The following is a 21,145-nucleotide window of genomic DNA, read 5'->3' as shown; positions in this document are numbered from 1 at the left end:
TTAGGCTACGCGCATTGAAACTAAGGATTTTTAAGTTATCTAGAGGCTTGGTAATAGAGGTGGTGGTACTTGCGGGATCACGGTTACGAGTTTGTTGCGATGCACGGCGTCTATTTACACGGGCGGGGTGGAGGGGCGTGGCTGAGAGTCGTTTTTTGATCGGGTGTCACGTACTGCGTCGTTTAGGAGCCTTCCGAATCTGTGAGAGAGAGAATATCTTGAGTGGAGAAGAGAAGAGGAAGGGAGAGAAGGAGGGAGAAGAAGGGAGAGGAAAAGAATACAAGGGGAGGGTTTTGTTGAAGAGAGATTTGGAGAGATGGAGGATAAAGGAAGAAAGAAAGTGATTTTTTTTTCTACAACAAAGGAGGCAGCTCAAGGTCACACAAAAAAAGAAGACAATAATTTAAAAAAATCCCGCTACTCGCTGCTCCCAAAAAAGAATCAAAAGAGGTGGCCGAAAGAAAGGTCAATTTCAGGAGGAGAGGTGTCCTGATACCCTCCTTTTGAAAGAGCCTGCTGCAGGCAGGAGGAAATAAAGATGAAGGAAGATTGTTCCAGAGTTTACCAGCGTGAGGGATGAAAGAGTGAAGAGGCTGGTTAACTCTTGCATAAGGGATTTAGACAGTATAGGGATGAGCATGAGTAGAAAGTCGTGTGCAGCGGGGCCGCGGGAGGGGGGGAGGCATGCAGCTAGCAAGTTCAGAAGAGCAGTCAGTGTGGACATATCGATAGAAGATAGAAAGAGAGGCAACATCGCAGCGGAATTTAAGAGGTAGAAGACTATCAGTAGGAGGAGGAGAGCTGATGAGACGAAGAGCCTTAGACTCTACTCTGTCCAGAAGAGCTCTGTGAATGGAGCCTCCCCACACGTGAGATGCATACTCCATACGAGGGCGGACAAGGCCCCTGTATATGGATAGCAGCTGCGCGGGGGAGAAGAGCTGGCGGAGACGATACAGAACGCCCAACCTCGAGGAAGCTGATTTAGGGAGAGAGGAGATATGAAGTTTCCAGTTGAGATTTTGAGTTAAGGATAGACCGAGGATGTTTAGTGTTGAAGACGGTGACAGCTGAGTGTTGTCGAAGAATAGGGGATAGGTGTTTGGAAGATTGTGTCGAGTTGATAGGTGGAGAAATTAAGTTTTTGAGGCATTGAAGGACACAAGGTTCCTACTGCCCCAATCGGGGGTTAAGCGTTCTGCAGCCTCCAGTCTGGATTCGTGTACTTCCTGTTGAGAGGGTCTTCTATTGAAAGAAGTTGAATAATGCAGAGTGGAGTCGTCGGCGTATGAGTGGACAGGACAATTTGTTATGGAAAGAAGATCATTGATGAATAACAGGAAGAGAGTGGGTGATAGGACAGAGCCCTATGGAGCGCCACTGTTGATTGGTTTAGGGGAAGAGCAGTGACCGTCTACCACCGCAGAGATAGAACGGCCGGAAAGGAAACTGGAGATAAAGGAACAGAGAGAGGGATAGAATCCGAAAGATGGCAGTTTAGAAAGCAAAGACTTGTGCCAGACTTTATCGAAGGCTTTCGATATGTCTAGCGCAACAGAGAAAGTATCTCCGAAACGGCTAAAAGAGGATGAAAAAGAGTCAGTTAAGAGAGCAGGAAGATCGCCAGTAAAACCCTCCTTGCGGAATCCATACTGGCGATCAGATAGAAGGTTAGAAGTGGAAAGGTGCTTTTGAATCTTCCGGTTAAGGAATGATTCAAAAGCTTTAGATAGACAGGAAAGTAAAGCTATTGGGCGGTAGTTTGAGGGATTGGAACGGTCACCCTTCTTAGGCACAGGCTGTACAAAGGCATACTTCCAGCAGGAAGGAAAGATAGATGTTGATAGGCAGAGACGAAAGAGTTTGACCAGGCAGGGTGTCAGCACAGAAGCATAGTTTTTAAGGACAATAAGAGGCACTCCATCAGGTCCATAAGCCTTCTGAGAGTTGAGGCCAGAGAGGGCATAGAAAACATCATTTGGAAGAATCTTAATAACAGTCATAAAGGAGTCAGAGGGGGGATGAGTAGGAGGAATATGCCCAGAATCGTCGAGGGTGGAGTTTGTACAGAAAGTTTGAGCGAAGAGTTCAGCTTTAGAGAGAAGAGGGAAAGAGGAAGAAGTGAAATTGGAGGAGATATTTTTGGCTAGATGCCAGAAGTCACGGGAAGAGTTAGAAGAAGCAAGGTGTTGGCATTTTCTATTAATGAAATAAGTTTTGGTAAGTTGGAAAATAGATTTGGCACGATTCCGGGCTGAAATGTAAAGATCAAATTTAGCGGGAGTTCAAAGGCTCTGGAACCTTTTGTGACCTGCCTCTCTATGTTTAATAGCACGAGAACAAGCATGATTAAACCAAGGTTTTTTAGAATGAAGAGTAGAGAAAGTACGTGGAATGTATGCCTCCATTCCAGAGACAATCACCTCTGTGATGCGCTGAGCACACACAGAGTGGTCTCTCTCCTGGAAGCAGTAATCATTCCACGGGAAATCGGAAAAGTACATCGTCAGGTCGTCCCACCGAGCTGAAGCAAAATGCCAGCAGCATCGCCTCTTCGGTGGGTCCAGAGGATGTACAGGAGCGATAGGACAGGATACAGAAATAAGGTTATGATCGGAGGAGCCCAACGGAGAGAACAGTTTGACAGAGTAAGCAGAAGGATTAGAGGTAAGGAAGAGGTCTAGAATGTTGGGCCTGTCTCCAAGACGGTCGGGAATACGAGTAGGGTGCTGAACCAACTGCTCTAGGTCGTTGAGGAGAGTAAAGTTGTAGGCTTGTTCACCAGGCTGGTCAGTGAAAGAGGATGAAAGCCAAAGCTGGTGAACATTGAAATCTCCCAAGATGGAGATTTCAGCAAAGGGAGAGTGAGTCAAGATGTGCTCCACTTTAGAATTCAAATAGTCAAAGAATTTTACAGTTAGTAGAGTTAGGCGAGAGATAAACAGCACAGATGTATTTAGTAATAGAATGATAATGAAATCTTAGCCAGATGGTGAAAAATTCAGAAGAGTCAAGGTCGTGGGCACGAGAGCAAGTGATGTCGTTGCGCACCTAGGCGCAACATTCAGCTTTAGATTGAAATTTAGGATAGAGATAATAGGAAGGAACAGAGTAGAGGTTGCTGTCAGTAGCCTCAGAAACCTGTGTTTCGGTGAGGAAGAGAAGGTGAGGTTTAGAGGAGGAGAGATGGTGTTCCACAGAATGAAAATTAGAACGGAGACCGCGAATGTTGCAGAAATTGATAAGGAGGAGTTTCAAGGAGTTATCAGGACATCTCTCAAGTCGGCAGCCAGAAGGGGAGTCCTCCCTGGGGGAATTTATGGTCCCCCCCCAGGCGGGGACTCCGGGGCGGTGTTTTCGTTAGCCATTTTGAATTTTGAATTTTGGGAAAAGGTGTGTGTGTTGTGTGAATGTAGTGTGGTGTAGAAAGAGAGATGAACTGTCTTTTGAGAGCATGCTGAACTGCTCTCTGGTGTTGATGAGACAAAAGGGAAACGGTTAATGAGGAAATGGGAAGGGTCTTTGAAGGGCTTCAGCATCCTCCTCGCTTCCCATATATCCTCACCGGGAGTAGCTCACGCCCGTTCGGTAGGTGTCTTCCTACCTACTCCTCCTATATGGAAATAACTAAAATGGAGAAGAGTAGGGACAGATGGGAGAAGAAAGGAGAGGGAAGGAGGGAGAAGGAAAATTATATACAGGGAGAGCTGAAGGGAAATGAAGGATGAGAGGAAGGGAGAGGAGGTCTATCTGAAGCTGAGGAGAGGAAGGGAAGGGAGAAAAGGAAGAAGGTTGAAGAGAAAAGGAAGATGAGGGAGGGAGGGATACTATCGGTTCCAAGTCATGAAAAATGGAGAGAAAAATAGCTATATTGGATAGTGAGGAGGAAAGCAGGGAGGGATGATGGGAACATGTGTGTGGAGGAAAAAAGAAAAGGAGAGAGGAAAATTACTGAAGGTATACTGTGATGAGAGAAAAGGTAAGCTTGTAATAAGAGAGAGATAAATATGAATAAATAGATAACCAGATAGATAGATAAGAGTAATAATGGTAACAATATAAGATGCATATCAACGAAAATAATAAAATAGAGGTAGAAGAAACGACAAAAAAATGTAGCCAAGGAAGGAAGGAAGGGAGGGAGGGAAGGGAAGGAAGCTGAAAGGGAGAGGTAGAAGAGAGTTACGTAAAGCATTGGAAGAGAGGGAGGGAGAGAAGGAAGAGAGTGAATCATGCAAAGAGCGAAAGGAAGAGAAGCGAAAGAAGGGAAAGTGGAGAGACGATCGCTGAGGAGAAATAGAGAAAGAAGAGAGACTATTCAAAAAGAAAAAAAAATGTAGGAGAAAACTGAATGATAATGGAAAGAAAGCAAAACAAAAGACGAGGAGGAGGAAAAGGAGCGTAAGCAATGATAGAAAGGTAAGCGAAAGGTTATAAAGGAGAAAAAAAAATATAGACGAAAAGAAAATGAAGAATAAGTGAAAACAAAAAATAAGTGGTGAAAAGAGTAATAGGAAGAAACGAACAAACTAAGAGACAAGGAAAGAAAAGACGGTTGAAAAAAATGAGAATACCGAAAGAGAAGAGAAAGATAGAACTAAGAGACACAAGAAGAAGGTAAAGGCGAGTGGAGACCAACGAAGAACACCGTAAGAAAATGAAATCAATGGAAATCGGAAAGAAAGCGAATTGGGGACAAAAAAACGATGACTAAAATAAAGAGGAAATGATGAATAGGAGATCTGAGAGAAGAGGAGAGAAAGCAAACGAGTGAAATATTTAGAAGGCAAAGAAAACCGTAGAAAAAGAATGAAGAGCGAAAGAAAAACGATAACGAAGAGAAAGAGAGAATGGTGAAGAGAAAGAGATCGGAGAGCAGGGAAGGAAAGGAAAGAGTAAAAAAAATAATGGATGAAAGAAAATCGGAGGAAAAACGAAAAGGAAAAAGAATAAAAAGAAAAGAAAGAGAAAAAGGTGAAGAGGAAGAGAGCGGAGAGAAGAGGAGAGAAAGAAGGAGATCGAGGTCATAAAAACGGTCATTCGGGATATCCTGCAGGAATTTCAGAACCCCGACAAGAACCTGGCAGCAAAAGTGGAGTCCTGGAACACCCGCAGGAATGTTTGAGCTGCGGGAACAGGCGGGAATTCAGGCGTCAGACAAAATATGGAAAAATATTGAAAAATACCACAAACGAACCAGTGAAAAGAGAGCGAGAGTAAAAGAGCTGGAGAGAAAGAGAAATATGGATAGATCGACAGAAAGATAGAGAGAGATATAAACAAAAGGAAAGAAAGCAAAAGAAGGAGCTAGAAAGGGAGTACTTTAAGTATTGGAATAAATACAAAATATTAAAACAAACAAGATATTGGGAGTCGAAAAAATAACAATCACTAAAGAATTCAGTGGAAACAAAACAAAAAATGTGAAAAAGAAAAAAAAGATATTAAGGAAACTACAGCAAATCTGGAATACTCGAAACACAAACAAAAAAAAGTAGATATCAACATCAATTTCCCCCCCCCAAAAAAAAAAACACGGAATAAAACTACAGAAGCAAAAACATGAAAACCAGGTGATGAAAACAAATAAAACGTGCACTAACACTTGGCATGAACCTGAAATACTGAAAGAAAACTATAACAAGACTAAAAACACAAACTCCACACAACTAAGCGTCAATATTTCTAAAACATGTAATAAAACTAAGGCCATAAACCACTTAGAAAGAAACATTGAAGAAAAAAAAACAGGAACAATACAGAAACAAACCAGAAACAAACGAAACAAACGAAACAAATAAAAAACAAACGAGAAACACCAGAAACAAACCAGAAACAAATAAAAGACAAACGAGGAAACAACAAAACAAATCAGACAAGCCAAAGAAACAATGATCAACAAAACTCCACAACCTCCTTTACCACCACCACCACCACCACCACCACACCCACCAGACAGGAACGCAACAGGAGTGGCGGCACAGTGGTGGAGCGTCAGCACAGCACGGCACGTCAGCGCCGGAGGAACGCCGGAGGGGAGCGCGAGGAACTAACTACTGTCTTCATAAATCTGTCCCGTCCTCCCTCCCTCATCTCTTCCTCTCTTGTTATTCTCTTCCTTTGCTCGTCCTTATATTCTGTTTTTTCCTCACCCTTTATTGTTATCCTCTTCCTTTTTTTTCCTTTCCTTCCTTCCAGTTTAGCTTTCCTTTCTCTTTCCCACTCTTGTTATCCTCTCCAGTCATTTTCTCGTCTTTCTTCTTCTCTTTCTCCCCTCTTTGCTATCCCCTTCTCTCTCCCTTTTTCCCTGTTCTACGTACATGTTATCCTCTCCCTTATCTTGCTCCCTTCTCTGTTTATCTTCTCCACCCTTCCTTCCTTTCCCTTTTGTTACTCTTCCAGCCATCTTCTTACTCTTTTCTTATTCCTCCTTCCCCTTACCTCCTACCCTCTTTCCTAATGATATTCCCTCCACATTGCTCTTTATCTTGCCTTCCTTTACTTACTTTCTTCCTTTTCTTCCTTTCTTTCCGGACTATTACCCTTCTTTTTTCCTTCCTATGGGTAGTCTATCCAAGGGTTGTCACCCTCCCCTACACTTTGAGGACACATCCCCTCCTTTCCTTCCTTTCTACAGGTATTCTACCCAGCCTGTAGTATCATTCTACCTCCGATGTTTCTCTCACTATCCCGGGAGTTTCTAATCACTTCGGAGTCTTCGCGGCGGTGTTCTTTTTTCCTGCGGAGTCCTCGAAGCACACCTGGTGACAGGTGCCTTAGGCCAGGGCCCGCAAGGCTCGTGCTTGAAGGGGGACACATGTTGTGATGCTCTTGGGTGGCTGACTCCTTTCTCTCTACCCACTGTGGGTGATGGTAACCACGTCAGTCTTTTTGGGACAAAGCTCAAGGACAAATTCGACCGGGTTGACAAGGTTGCCAGCTTCAAATCCGAAGGCTCATCACTCATAATGGCCATTATCTTTTTTTTTTTTGCTGGGCCTGCGGAGGTCTCCATGCCTTTATTTTCCTGGGGCACTGGGAAACCGCAGTATCTCTTTTCTATGTATTTAACTTTTTAAAATTGTATTATGGTGACACCCTTAAGTTTACAGTAACAGCGCTGTAATTGCTTTCATTGTCAGTTAAGAAATTGCTAATTCAAAATGCCGTCCAACCTGAGAGATTGCGAAGTATGTTGGGAGAAGTTCGCTCCTAAGTATTTTAGAAACTCCTCTGCTTGTCGCTTTTGTGTTAGCGACCATAAGTATGACGATTTGAAAATGAAATATGACATTTTAGAAAAACAACACGAATCCCTGAAGGAGTTTGTTGCGGCCAACATGGTTGTGCCGCAGACTAGCGACACTGCCCCTTCTTCATCCAACCCGACAGCACCGACCTATGCCCAAGTCACGAGAAATCCGAGTACCGAAGTACCTGATGACGGTTTCATTCCGGTAAGGAATGGGGCCAGGCCTTATACGCCAAGAAGAATGTTGGAACTCACGACCTTCAGTCGATTTGATATTTTAAAGGAAAAAGTTGATGAGGAACACGAAACCCGTTCGATTGGCGATTCCATGATCAGAGGTCAGTTAACAGAATTTTGCGGTCGTGCTTCAAATGAGAAACGTAAGCGCATGTGTTTCCCCGGTATAGGTGTAGATGGCACCACTGCGGCGCGCGACGATGTTATGACCGGCTCAGACCAAGACTCACTGTTCGTCATCCATGTCGGAATTAATGACGTTAAGGCCAATCGTTCAGAAGAATTAATGGAAAGGTATCACAGACTGACCCGACAATTCAATGAAAAAACAAACAACATAATTATATCTGGTATCCTCCCGCGGATGAGAGAAAGTAACGCCTTTTACAGTCAAGCCTTCAGCACTAACAACCTACTAAAGTTATTATGTGCTCAAGATAATGTCGAGTTTGTGAACTTTTGGAATAACTTCTATGGTGCAAATGACTGGTACGAACGCGATGGTGTGCACCTAAACCCCGTCGGGGCGGCTAGAATTGGAAGACTCCTTAGTGAGCAGGTGTCACTTTTCAGAGAAAAAAAAAAAAACAGCGAATTCCGACAGAGAACGCCACATAAACAATCAAAGGACCACCAACCAATCCCTCTATGACCATATAAACGAGTGTTACGTAAACGCCCGCAGCATTCGAAATAAATTCATAGACCTGGAAGAATTTACTGCAAAAGAAAACTTCCACATTATCGCCGTCGCGGAGTAATTTTTTTTTTTTTACAACAAAGGAGGCAGCTCAAAGGCACAAAAAAAGGATACAATAATAAAAAAAAAAAAAAGCCTGCTACTCGCTGCTCCTAAAAAAAGAATCAAAAGAGGTGGCCGAAAGAGAGGTCAACTTCGGGAGGAGAGGTGTCCTCACACCCTTCTCATGAAAGAGTTCAAGTCGTAGGCAGGAGGAAATACAGATGAAGGAAGATTGTTCCAGAGTTTACCAGCGTGAGGGATGAAAGAGTGAAGATGCTGGTTAACTCTTGCATAAGGGGTTTGGACAATATAGGGATGAGCATGAGTAGAAAGTCGTGTGCAGCGGGGCCGCGGGAGGGGGGGAGGCATGCAGTTAGCAAGTTCAGAAGAGCAGTCAGCGTGGAAATATCGATAGAAGATAGAAAGAGAGGCAACATCGCGACGAAATTTAAGAGGTAGAAGACTATCAGTAGGAGGAGGAGAGCTGATGAGACAAAGAGCCTTAGACTCCACTCTGTCCTAAAGAGCTGTGTGAGTGGAGCCCCCCCACACGTGAGATGCATACTCCATACGAGGGCGGACAAGGCCCCTGTATATGGATAGCAACTGCGCGGGGGAGAACTGGCGGAGACGATACAGAACGCCCAACCTCGAGGAAGCTGATTTAGCGAGAGAGGAGATGTGAAGTTTCCAGGCGGTGGCTGAGTCGTCAAAGTAACGGCCTCGTGTTCAGGAGGACGCGAGTTCAATCCCCGCCCGGTGCCACCAAGCTGGGATTTTTCAGCCGCCGCCGAGTGGCTTAAAACTACCCACATGCGGTCCAGAAGACCACCTATCAACCCGTACTCTAGATTCTAGGATCTATAATGAGCTGTGGGAGGGCAGCATGAGCCAATGCAAGATGGCGCCACTATAAACACTCGCCTGCGCCAGAACGGGCTGGGCTGACCATCAGGACCCACCGAATGAAGCCTGACCGACCATCAGGATCCACTGGAAGAAGCCTACCGGCGCAATAGGCAGCAATGTAAAAAAAAAAAAAAAAAGTGGAGATTTCGAGTTAAGGATAGACCGAGGATGTTTAGTGTTGAAGATGGTGATAGCTGAGTGTTGTCTTAGAATAGGGGATAGGTGTTTGGAAGACTGTGTCGAGTTGATTGGTGGAGAAATTGAGTGTTTGAGGCATTGAAGAACACAAGGTTCCCTCTGCCCCAATCGGAAATGATAACAAGGTCTGAGGTTGTTCTGCAGCCTCCAGTCTGGAGTCGTGTATTTCCTGCTGAGAGGGTCTTCTGTTGAAAGAAGTTGAATAATGCAGAGTGGAGTCGTCGGCGTACGAGTGGACAGGACAGTTTGTTATGGAAAGAAGATCACTGACGAATAACAGGAAGAGAGTGGGTGATAGGACAGAGCCCTGTGGAACACCACTGTTGATAGGTTTAGGGGAAGAACAGTGACCGTCTACCACCGCAGAGATAGAACGGCCGAAAAGGAAACTGGAGATAAAGGAACAGAGAGAGGGATACAATCCGAAAGAGGGCAGTTTAGAAAGCAAAGACTTGTGCCAGACTCTATCGAAGGCTTTCGATATGTCTAGCGCAACATAGACAGTTTCACCGAAACGGCTAAGAGAGGATGACCAAGAGTCAGTTAAAAGAGCAAGAAGATCGCCAGTAGAACGCCCCTTGCGGAACCCATACTGACGATCAGATAGAAAGTTAGAAGTGGCAAGGTGCATTTGAATCTTCCGGTTAAGGATTGATTCAAAAGCTTTAGATAGACAAGAAAGTAAAGCTATAGAGCGGTAGTTTGAGGGAGTCAGAGGGGGGGATGAGTAGGAGGAATATGCCCAGAATCGTCCAAGGTGGAGTTCTTACAGAAAGTTTGAGCGAATAGTTCAGCCTTAGAGATAGATGAGACGGCAGTGCTGCCGTCAGGGTTAAGGAGAGGAGGGGAAAAGGAAGAAGTCAAATTGGAGGAGATATTTTTGGCCAGATGCCAGAAGTCACGGGAAGAATTAGAAGAAGCAACGTGTTGACATTTTCTATTGATAAAAGAAGTTTTGGTAAGTCGGAGAATAGATTTGACACGATTCCGGTCTTAAATGTAAAGGTCATAGTTAGCGGGAGTTCGAAGGCTCTGGAACCTTTTGTTAGCTGCTTCTTTATCTTTAATAGCACGAGAACAAGCATGATTAAACGAAGGCTTTTTAGCATAAGGAGTAGAGAAAAAAACGTGGAATGTATGCCTCCATTTCAGTGACAATCACCTCTGAGATGCGCTGGGCACACAGAGAGGTCTCTATCCTGGAAGCAGTAATCATTCCATACAAATAACAGAGATTTTATTGCGGAATTAACTTACCCGGCTATTCAATTTTTCTTTGCGACAGAGAAAACAGAGTTGGTGGTGGCGTCGTCTTATATATTCGTGCTGGTTTAAACCCACGTGTTATCAATGTAGAAAGAATAAATAATATAGACACCGTTTTTGTAGAAATTAAAAACCGTTCCAGTAAATTAGTTATTGGCATTGTTTACAGACCTCCAAACCAGGCAATGCAAATAGACAGAAAACTGTTCGAACAAGTTTCTAACATATGCAGTCAATTTGAAGCTGTAATTATGGGAGACTTTAACTTACCAGTAAAGAGTTGGGGAGACACGTTAAATATACACTCAGGTCACGATCTATACAGTAACTCATTAGAAAGTGCGCTTTATCAGCATGTGCATAAACCAGCTCGCGAAAATAGCATCCTCGATCTTGTTCTCACAACTAAAGAAAGCCTAGTTAATGATCTCAATGTTGGTACAGAATTCAGCGACAGCGATCATCGAATGATTTCGTTTAAAAATAAAAATAGAAGAGGACATGAAAGCGAGTGAAGAAAGAATACCTGATTATCGACGTGCCGATTTTGACAAACTAAGAAAGTTACAAGCGAATGCAAACGGAGCGAAATTTCTGCAGCCTCAGATATAAATAAAGCTTTGGAAACATTCACAGAAACTTTAAGTAAAGCCGTAAATTTATATGCGTACCATTCCGTAAAAGACGACCAACAGCCAACTGGAAGCCTAAATGGTGGAGCAATTAACTCAAAAGCCAAATTGAGAATAACAATAGAGCGCATCGCAAATACTTGATTACAAATAATGAAACAGACAAAATTGAATTCCAAAGATTACGCCGGGAAACTAAAATAATCATACGTTTCAATAGAAGAAACCTAGAGCTTCATATTGCATGCGCCTGCAAAACAAATCGTAAATTTTTTTAACCTACGTAAAAAATAAAAAAAGTTATCACCCCCAGTATTAGCCCAATAGCAATTATTATTTTTTTTTTTTTACAACAAAGGAGGCAGCTCAAGGGCAAAAAAAAACAGCAACAATAAAAAAAATGCCCGCTAATCTCTGCTCCCATAAAAGAATCAGAAGAAGCGGCCAAAAGCAAGGTCAAACTCGGAAGGAGAGGTGTCCTGACACCCTCCTCTTGAAAGAGTTCAAGTCGTAGGCAGGAGGAAATACAGATGAAGGAAGATTGTTCCAGAGTTTACCAGCGTGAGGGATGAAAGAGTGAAGATGCTGGTTAACTCTTGCATAAGGGGTTTGGACAGTATAGGGATGAGCATGAGTAGAAAGTCGTGTGCAGCGGGGCCGCGGGAGGGGGGAGGTATGCAGTTAGCAAGTTCAGAAGAGCAGTCATGTGGAAATATCGATAGAAGATAGAAAGAGAGGCAACATCGCAGCGGAATTTAAGAGGTAGAAGACGATCAGTAGGAGGAGGAGAGCTGATGAGACGAAGAGCTTAAGCCTCCACTCTGTCCAGAAGAGCTGTGTGGGTGGAGCCTCCCCACACGTGAGATGCATACTCCATACGAGGGCGGACAAGGCCCCTGTATATGGGTAGCAACTAAAAGCGCGAGAGAAGAACTGGTGGACACGATACAGAACGCACAACCTCGAGGAAGCTGATTTAGCGAGAGAGGAGATATGAAGTTTCCAGTTGAGATTTTGAGTTAAGGATAGACCGAGGATATTTAGTGTTGAAGAAGGTGAGAGTTGAGTGTTGTCGAAGAATAGGGTATAGGTGTTTGAAAGACTGTGTCGAGCTGATAGGTGGAGAAATTGAGTTTATGAGGCATTGAAAGACACAAGGTTCCTTTTGCCCCAATCGGAAATGATATCTTAAAGTCTGAGGTTAAGCGTTCTGCAGCCTCCAGTCTGGAATCGTGTACTTCCTTTGGGATGGCCTTCATTTGAAAGGAGTTGAATAATGCAGAGTGGAGTCGTTGGCGTATGAGTGGACAGGACAGTTTGTTATGGGAAGAAGGTTATGAAAAAGAAGAAGAGAGTGGGTAATAGGATAGAGCCCTGTGGAACACCACTCTTGATAAGTTTAGGGGAAGAACAGTGACCGTCTACCACCGCAGAGATAGAAGGCTGGAAACAAAACTGGAGATAAAGGAACAGAGAGAGGGATAGAATCCGAAAGAGGGCAGTATAGAAAGCAAAGACTTGTGTCAGACTCTATCGAAGGCTTCCGGTATGTCTAGCGCAACAGATAAATTTTCACCGAAACGGCTAAGAGAGGATGACCAAGAGTCAGTTAAGAGAAGAAGAAGATCGCCAGCAGAACGCCCTTGCGGAACCCATACTGGCATCAGATAGAAGGATAGAAGTGGAAAGGTGCTTTTGAATCTTCCGGTTTAGGATTGATTCAAAAGCTTTAGATAGACATAAAAGTAAAGCTTATTGGGCGGTAGTTTGAGGGATTGAACGGTCACCTTCTAGGCACAGGCTGTACAAAGGCATACTTCCAGCAGGAAGGAAAGATAGATGTTGATAGGCAGAGACGAAAGAGTTTGACCAGGCAGGGTGTCAGCACAGAAGCACAGTTTTTAGGACACAGAAGGCACTCCATCAGGTCCATGTTTTCTGAGAGTTGGAGGCCAGAGAGGCATAGAAACATCATTAGGAAGAATCTTAATAACAGGCATAAAGGAGTCAGAGGGGATGAGTAGAGGAATATGCCCAGAATCGTCCAAGGTGGAGTTCTTATAGAAAGTTTGAGCGAAGAGTTCAGCCTTAGAGACAGATTAGACGGCAGGCTGCCGTCAGGGTTAAGGAGAGAGGGAAAGAGGAAGAAGTGAAATTGAGGAGATATTTTGGCTAGATGCCAGAAGTCACGGGAAGAATTAGAAGAAGCAAGGTGTTGACACTTTATATTTATAAAAGAAGTTTTGGTAGGTCGGAGAATAGATTTGGCACGATTCCGGGCTGAAATGCAAAGATCAAAGCAGTAGGGAGTTCGAAGGCTCTGAGCCTTTGTGAGCTGCCTCTATCTTTAATAGCACGAGAACAAGCATGATTAAACCAAGGCTTTTTAACATGAGGAGAGAGAGCATGTGGAATGTATGCTCCATTCCAGAGACAATCACCTCTGTGATGCGCAGAGCACATACAGAGGGGTCTCTCTCCTGAAGCAGTAATCATTCCACGGGAAATCAGTACATCCTCAGGTAGTCCCACTGAGCTGAAGCAAACGCCAGAAGCACTGCCTCCTCGGCGGGTCCAGAGGATGTACAGAGCGATAGGTCAGGAAACAGAAATAAGCTGCTGTTATGATCGGAGGAGCCCAACGGAGAGGAAACAGTTTGACAGAGTAAGCAGAAGGATTAGAGGTAAGGAAGAGGTCTAGAATGTTGGCCTGTCTCCAAGACGGTCGGGAATACGAGTAGGGTGCTGAACCAACTGCTCTAGGTCGTTGAGGTGAGCAAGTTGCTAGGCTTGTTCACATCAGGCTGGCTCAGTGAAAGAGGATGAAAGCCAAAACAGGTAGGAAATGATTGAAATCTCCCAAGATGGAGATTTCCCAGCGAAGGGGAGTGGGGTCAAGATGCGCTCCACTTTAGAGTTCAAATAGTCAAAGAGTTTCTTACATAGTTAGTAGAGTTAGTGAGAGATAAACAGCACAGTATGTATTTAGTAATCAGAATGACAGTGAAGTCTTAGCCAGACGGTGGAAAATTAGAAGAGTCAAGGTCAGGGCATCGAGACTGTTATGTCGTTGCGCACGTAGGCACAAATATCCAGCTTTGGATTGAAATTCTATGATAGAGATAGTAGGGAGGGAAACAGAGTAGAGGTTGCTGTCAGTAGTCTCAGAAACCTGTGTTTCTGTAAGGAAGGAGAAGGTGGAGGTTTAGAGGAGGAGAGATGGTGTTCCACAGGAATGAAAATTAGGAACGGAGACCGCGAACAAGTTGCAGAAATTGATAAGGAGGGAGGTTTGAGGAGTTATCAGGACAACTCTCAAATCGGCAGCCAGAAGGGGGAGTCCTCCCTGTAAAACAGCAAATCCAATGAATGATGACAAAGAAATCGCTATAAAGCATATTGAATGATTTTTGTCTCCGTTTTTACATAAGAAATCTTATCCGAAAGGCAACCGGAAGCCCCTACAGGATATATTGATGACACTTGAGTATGCACATTAGCGACATTATTGTAGGAAAGTGATATAGTACAAATTATCGATAATATTAAAGTAAACAGAACGCTTCCTGGCCCAGGATAAAAGTATACCCAAGCGTATTCGTATAGAGGCAAAACATATCAGATCAGCAAGCTTCTCTGAGCATCTATTCTCCGACTAACCAAAATTCTTCTTTTCATTAATAGAAAATGCCAAAACCTTGCTTTCTCTAACTCTTCCCGTGACTTCTGGCATCTAGGCCAAAAACATCTCCCTCCAACTTCACTCTCTTCATCTTTCCCTCCACTCTCAGTCCTGACGGCAACACTGCCGTCTCATCTATCTCTCTAAGGCTGAACTCTTCTCTCAAAACTTTTTCTAAAAAACTCCACTCTGGACGATTCTGGGCATATTCCTCCTGCTCATCCCCCTCTGACTCCTTTTTATGCCTGTTATAAAGATTCTTCAAACATGCTTTATGCCCTTCTCTCTGGCCCTCAATCCTCACAGGAAGGTTGATGGACCTGATGGAGTGCCTCCTATTGTCCTTAAAACTGTGCCCTCCGTGCTGTCAAATTCTGTCTGGTGTAAACTCTTTCGCCTCTGCTCTTCAACATCTACCTTTCCTTCTTTTTTGCTGGAAGTAATGCCTTCATACAGCCTGTGCCTCTGCTAGAAGGGTGACCGCTCCAATCCTTCAAAACAGTTCAAGTCCTATAGCTTTACTTCTTCTTGTCTATCTAAAGCTTTTGAATCAATCCTCAACCGGAAAGATTCAAAAGCACCTTTCCAGCTTCTGACCTTTCTCTATCTGTCACCGCCAGTATGGGTTCCTGCAAGGGGCGTTCTTGACCGGTGATCTCCCTAGCCTTCTTTAACTGACTCCTTGGTCATCCTCTCTCTAGGCTGTTTCGGTGTGAATCCCTTTTGTTATTGCGCTGACATATCAAAAGCTTTTTGATAGGGTCTGGTACAAATTCCTTTGCTTTCCAAACTACCCTCCTTACGGTTTCTATCTCTTCTCTTTGTACCCTTTATTATCTCCAAAGTTTCCTTTCTGACCGTTCTATTTCTGCCATGGTAGACGGTCATCGTTCTTCCCTTTAAATCTATTAACAGTGGTGTCCCACAGGCCTCTGTCCTATCTCTCTCCCCACTCTCTTTTTCTGTTGTTCATTGGATGATCTTCTTTTCCAAAACGAACTGTCCTTGTATCCATTCCTACGCCGATGATCTCCACTTCTGCATTACTCCAACTTCTTTTAATAGAAGACCCACCCTACAGGAACTTTTAACGACTCAAGGCTGGAGGCCGAGACAAGGAACGCTTAGCCTCAGCCCTCCCCACTATTATTTCCTGATTGGGGCAAGAAGAACCTGGTGTCCTTCAACGCCTCAAAAACACACAGTTTCTCCACCTATCCACTGCTGACACAATCTTCTCCAAACAACTATCCCCTATTCTTTGACAACACCCAGCTATCATCTTCCCTCAACACTAAACATCCTCGGTCTATCCTAACTCAAAAATCTCAACTGGAAACTTACATCTCATCTCTTACTAAATCAGCTTCCTCGAGGCTGGCGTTCTGGTACCGTCTCCGCCAGTTCTTTTCTCCCCTGCACAGTTGTTGTCCATATACAGGGGCCTTTGTCCGCCCTCAGCGGAGAATGCATCTGCATGTGGGGGGTTCCACTCTGACGCAGCTCTTTCTGGACAGAGGAGGATAGCCTCGTCTCATCAGCCTCCTCATACTGATAGTCTTCTACCTCTTAAATTCCGCCTGCAATGTTGCCTCTTTCTCTATCTTCTATCGATGATATTTCCACGCTGACTGCTCTTCTGAACTTGCTAACTGCATGCCTCCCCTCCTCCTGGCCCCGCTGCCACCCCGGGACTTCTACTCATGCTCATCCCTTATTATGTCCAAACCTTTATGTAGGCGAGAGTTAACCAGCATCTTCACTCTTTCATCCCTCACGCTGGTAAATCCTGGAACAATTCCTTCATCTGTATTTCCTCCTGCCTACGACTTGAATCTTCTTTTCAAGAGGAGGGTATCAGGGACACCTTCTCCTCCCGTATTTGATCTTTCCTTTCGGCCATCTCTTTTGTTTCTCTTTTAGGAGCAAGCGAGTAGCGGGCTTTTTTTTATTATTGTTTTCTTTTTGTGTGTGCCCTTGATGCTGCCTCCCTTTGTTGTAAAAAAAAAAAAAAAAAATCTCAAAGTCGCTGGAACACAGGAAAAGTACTACACTGTAATGGAAACTCGCTAACGTAATCTTCTTTTAAAAAGGCGAGCAAGTCCTAACCAGGTACTTATGACGACCGATCAGTCAAACGTCAATCGTGCAATATTTTGGAGACGATCATTCGTGGAAAAATGGTAAAAGTTTTTTTTTTTAAGGTAACAGACTAATTATGATTTATGAAGTTTTCAAACAAACGTTCCTGGTTTGACTAACCTTTCTGATTTCTTCTAACTACATCTTTTAATATATACGATGAAAGCCAATCAGTAGACATTGGTATATTTGGACTTTCAGAAACCATTTTGATTAAAGTCCCTTCACAACCGCCTCTCCCTTAGTAAATTGCAAGCTCACGGTATAACTGGTAATATTCATAAGTGGCTCAAAGACTGGCTTACTGACCGTAAACAGAGAATTGTTATGAATGGTATATCATTCACAGGGTAATGGTGTTGGGACCTGTTCTCAGTTTTTAGTGTAATGTAAATGACATTGACGAGGGGCTATCGTGTAGAATATCGAAATTTACTAACGATTGACAAAAATAGCTGCCAGCAGAGTCACTACGACAACGGATACAAAATAACACTTCCAAGCCGATCTCGAACGTTAAAGTAGTTAAGCAATGAACACGGCAAAATGAATTTCAATATTGAAAGTGCAAGGTTATGCATATCGGAATCAACAACGATCGTATTCTATTATCAAATAAACGGAGTGCGACTTTCTGAAGCCAGCAAAGAAAAAGATCTTGGAGTAATAATTTCGAACGATCTTACTGAGTCAGTCAACATTGCACAGAAGTAGGTAAACACTGCCAACAAACTGATCGGATTTATTGGTCGTACATTTGAAAACAAATCAGAAAAGTAATACTGACATCAGAACAATTCAAGTTAGTTCGCCCACACATCTTGAGTATTGCGTTCAGTTTTGGTCTCCCTATTACAGAAAAGATATGGATAAACGGAGAGGGTGCAGCGTCGAGTTACTAAAATGATCCCTAGACTGCGAAATGTTTCGCACGAAGACAGACTTAAAGAACTGAGCTTATTCAGCCTATCACAGCGCAGGCTATGAGGTGACCTTTATAGGAGTGTTTAAAATTTTCAAGGACTCCGATAACGTTAATGTTCATGATGCCTTTTACAGTCTCTCAACTGAAGTGGTAATAAGAAACAATTGTACATAAACGAGGAAGAGAGTTCAACTCAAATAAATCAAAACATTTCTATCAACTGTGTCATCAATGTATGGAATGGTTTGCCTCAAAATCGTCGTCGAAAGCGCGAAACTATTTGCACGTTCAAAAACCGACTAGGACAAATATTGTAGAAGCTAACCTGAATATCCGCCATATTTTGCTCCGGTCTAAGAGAAAGTAGTGCGTTAGCTTAGTTGTCGTGTATGATCTTCCTCATTGTCCATGTAAATTCCATTGTAGTTTTTCTTATACTACATGGTATTCTTTCCTTTTCGTGCCAGCCTCGGCTGGAGGGACTGCAGGGAGGGGAGGAGCCTTTGCTGTCTCTGTGTCTCTGACTCGTATATACAGATTAGAGTATTATGAAAATACAACAAACAGCTCTAGTTAGGACCAAATAGTCTGTTGCTGTTTGCCTTTCCTTTTGTACTCCTTTGTACCTCTCTCGTTATCCTTTCGACTCCTGCCTCTCTCTTCTTCCCTTTCCTTTTCTTTTCCTTTCTCTTTATTTTTACTTTCCTACCTCCCTTTTTTCCCATCCACTCTGTTACTTTCCCCTTTCCTTCCCTTCCTTCCAGTCCTCCCTCGCCTCTCTCTCTCTCTCTCTCTCCTCTCGTTCCAATCATTCCAAGGATTATAATAAATTACATCAGTTAAGCTTTTCCTTATCCAGTCCAATCTGTCTTGGACTGGAAAGGTGTGGCGTGGTCACAGCCTTTCAGCACTGCCGCCTAGTGCGACTTTTTTTGCGGCAAAATTCTGAATCTTTTGTACCTGTTGTGTTTGTGAGATGTTTGTTTGTGCCCCCATATTTCTGCAAGAAAATAGATTCAAATAAATCTCCGGGCCCTGACAATTTATCTCCTCGCGTGTTGAGAGAGAATGTAGTCATCAGCTAGAATCACCCATAACATTATTGAGTTCAACAAGTCATTAGCACAGGCCAGTGTGCCTCTCGAGTGAGAAAAGGCCAATAATTCCTCGATCTTTTAAAAAAAGGAGATAAAAAACAAGCCAGTAATTATCGTCCCATCAGCCTTACGTCTGTCCTAATTAAACTATTCGAAAAAATAATCAGGGATAAAATTTATCTCTTTCCTTGAAACAAAATGATTTGGATAACTGATAGTCAGTATGGATTTCGTAGTAATCGGTCTTACCTTACCAACCTCATTAACCTTTTTCAACGAAGTTTCCATATGACGTAAAGTTCACTTTAAATTTTCAGAAATCGTTTGATAAAGTTCCTCACGTAAGGTTTTATTTCTAAACCGGTGTTCCCACGGTATTAACGACCATCTATGCGCGGTGGATTCATGACTGGCTCACGACAGAGAACAACGTGTAGTTCTTAATGGTGAAGCATCGGATTAAGGCAACCTGTCATCAGTGGCGTGGCCCCAAGCGTTCGGTCCTGGGGCTAGCACTTACTATAATTTACATGAACGACTTAGGAAACTGATATCCTATCAAAAGTAGCCAAATTCTCGCCGACGACACCAAATTAGGAGGTAATGGTAATGAACAGTCAAGTTATGAGAATATTCAATCAGACTTCATACAGACTTGCCGACTGGAGCGAAAAATTGCTCACAAAAATAAAACACTTCACTTGACTGGAACTGGAATATGAATGAAGTCTCCACTTTTAAATCGCTTGGGATGACTTTCTCTCTCTCTCTCTCTCTCTCTCTCTCTCTCTCTCTCTCTCTCTCTCTCTCTCTCTCTCTCTATTTCTTTCTTTTATTACACTTTTTATTTCTTTATTTCTCTTATTACACTTTATTTCTCTTTTTTTCTTTATTTGTTCTCTATCTTTTCTCTTTTCTGTTGTACTGATTGTAAGGAAAGGGAATATAAGTGAGAGGCAATAGGGAAAATTATGGTAAAATAATGTTTCAGTAAGAATTAAAACAAACAAATTGGAGATTTTTTTTTAGTAGTGTGAAATGAGGTCAAGGCGGAGCAGTTGGGGGAGAAGTGTGGGCGGGGTGAGCCTTCCATTAGGGCGGGAAGATGGGAGGGGAGGAGGAGGAGGAGGAGGAATAGATGGAGGGAAGGAGGAGGAGGTGGAGGGAAACATGGAAATGCAGGCAAACAGAAACCCTATTGGCTCATTACGAGGTGGCCTGGTTGATTTAATCTTGCCTCGACCACCACTTGGGGTCTTGAGGAACAGATGAAAGCACCTCGATATTGAGGAGCAGATGAAAGCCGAAGGCTCGTTATTCAGTTTACTCCCCGACGCAGCGAAATGACTTGGTCGATTCTATATATGAAGGAGTTGATGGTATTCGCATTTACTACTTCTGAGGGAAGATTGTTCCAGTGGCGGATGACTTCGGTTTGAAAATAAACTATTTCAATGTCTGTGTTACATCGACTCGACTGAATGGGTAAACCGTTATTTCTAGTTCTGGAGTTGGTTTGCGCTCAAAGAATTTGGAGCACCGATGTTATTGAACTTTTCAGATACTTGAAGACTTGGAATCATATCCCCTCGTAGGCGTCTTTTCTCCAATGTAAAGAGATTGAGTCGCTTGAGTCGTTCCTTCACGGTTGAGCCCTTAAGTTTGGAATACCCTTGTGCGTCGTTGAATCCTTTCCAGTAAAACAGTGTATTTTCTATAATTAGAGACCAAAACTACTGCATACCTGATAAAGTGGCCTTTACCATGGAATTATATAAGGATAGCATCACGTCTGGTGTTTTGACTCAAAGTTCCTCGCGAACCTGAGCATAGTGTTGGCTGGTTGTATGCTTTTTACAGTGATTCGCGTGTTTCAGGTCACTACTGATAGTGACTACAAGATCCTTTCTCCTGCATCGCCTGCAGAGGTCTCCCATTCATGATGTATGTGTGGTTACTATTTCTGGACCCAATGTGCAAGGACTTGCATTTGCCAACATTAAGAGACGGCCATTTTTCCGACCATTCGATAAAGCATTTGAGGTCTTTTCTGAATGATTTCC

The sequence above is a fragment of the Eriocheir sinensis genome, unplaced genomic scaffold (genome assembly GCF_024679095.1).
Source record: "Eriocheir sinensis breed Jianghai 21 unplaced genomic scaffold, ASM2467909v1 Scaffold440, whole genome shotgun sequence".
In the NCBI taxonomy this organism is placed as follows: domain Eukaryota; kingdom Metazoa; phylum Arthropoda; class Malacostraca; order Decapoda; family Varunidae; genus Eriocheir; species Eriocheir sinensis.
The sequence above is the reverse complement of the archived record's forward strand: the minus strand, read 5'-3'. Positions refer to the sequence as shown.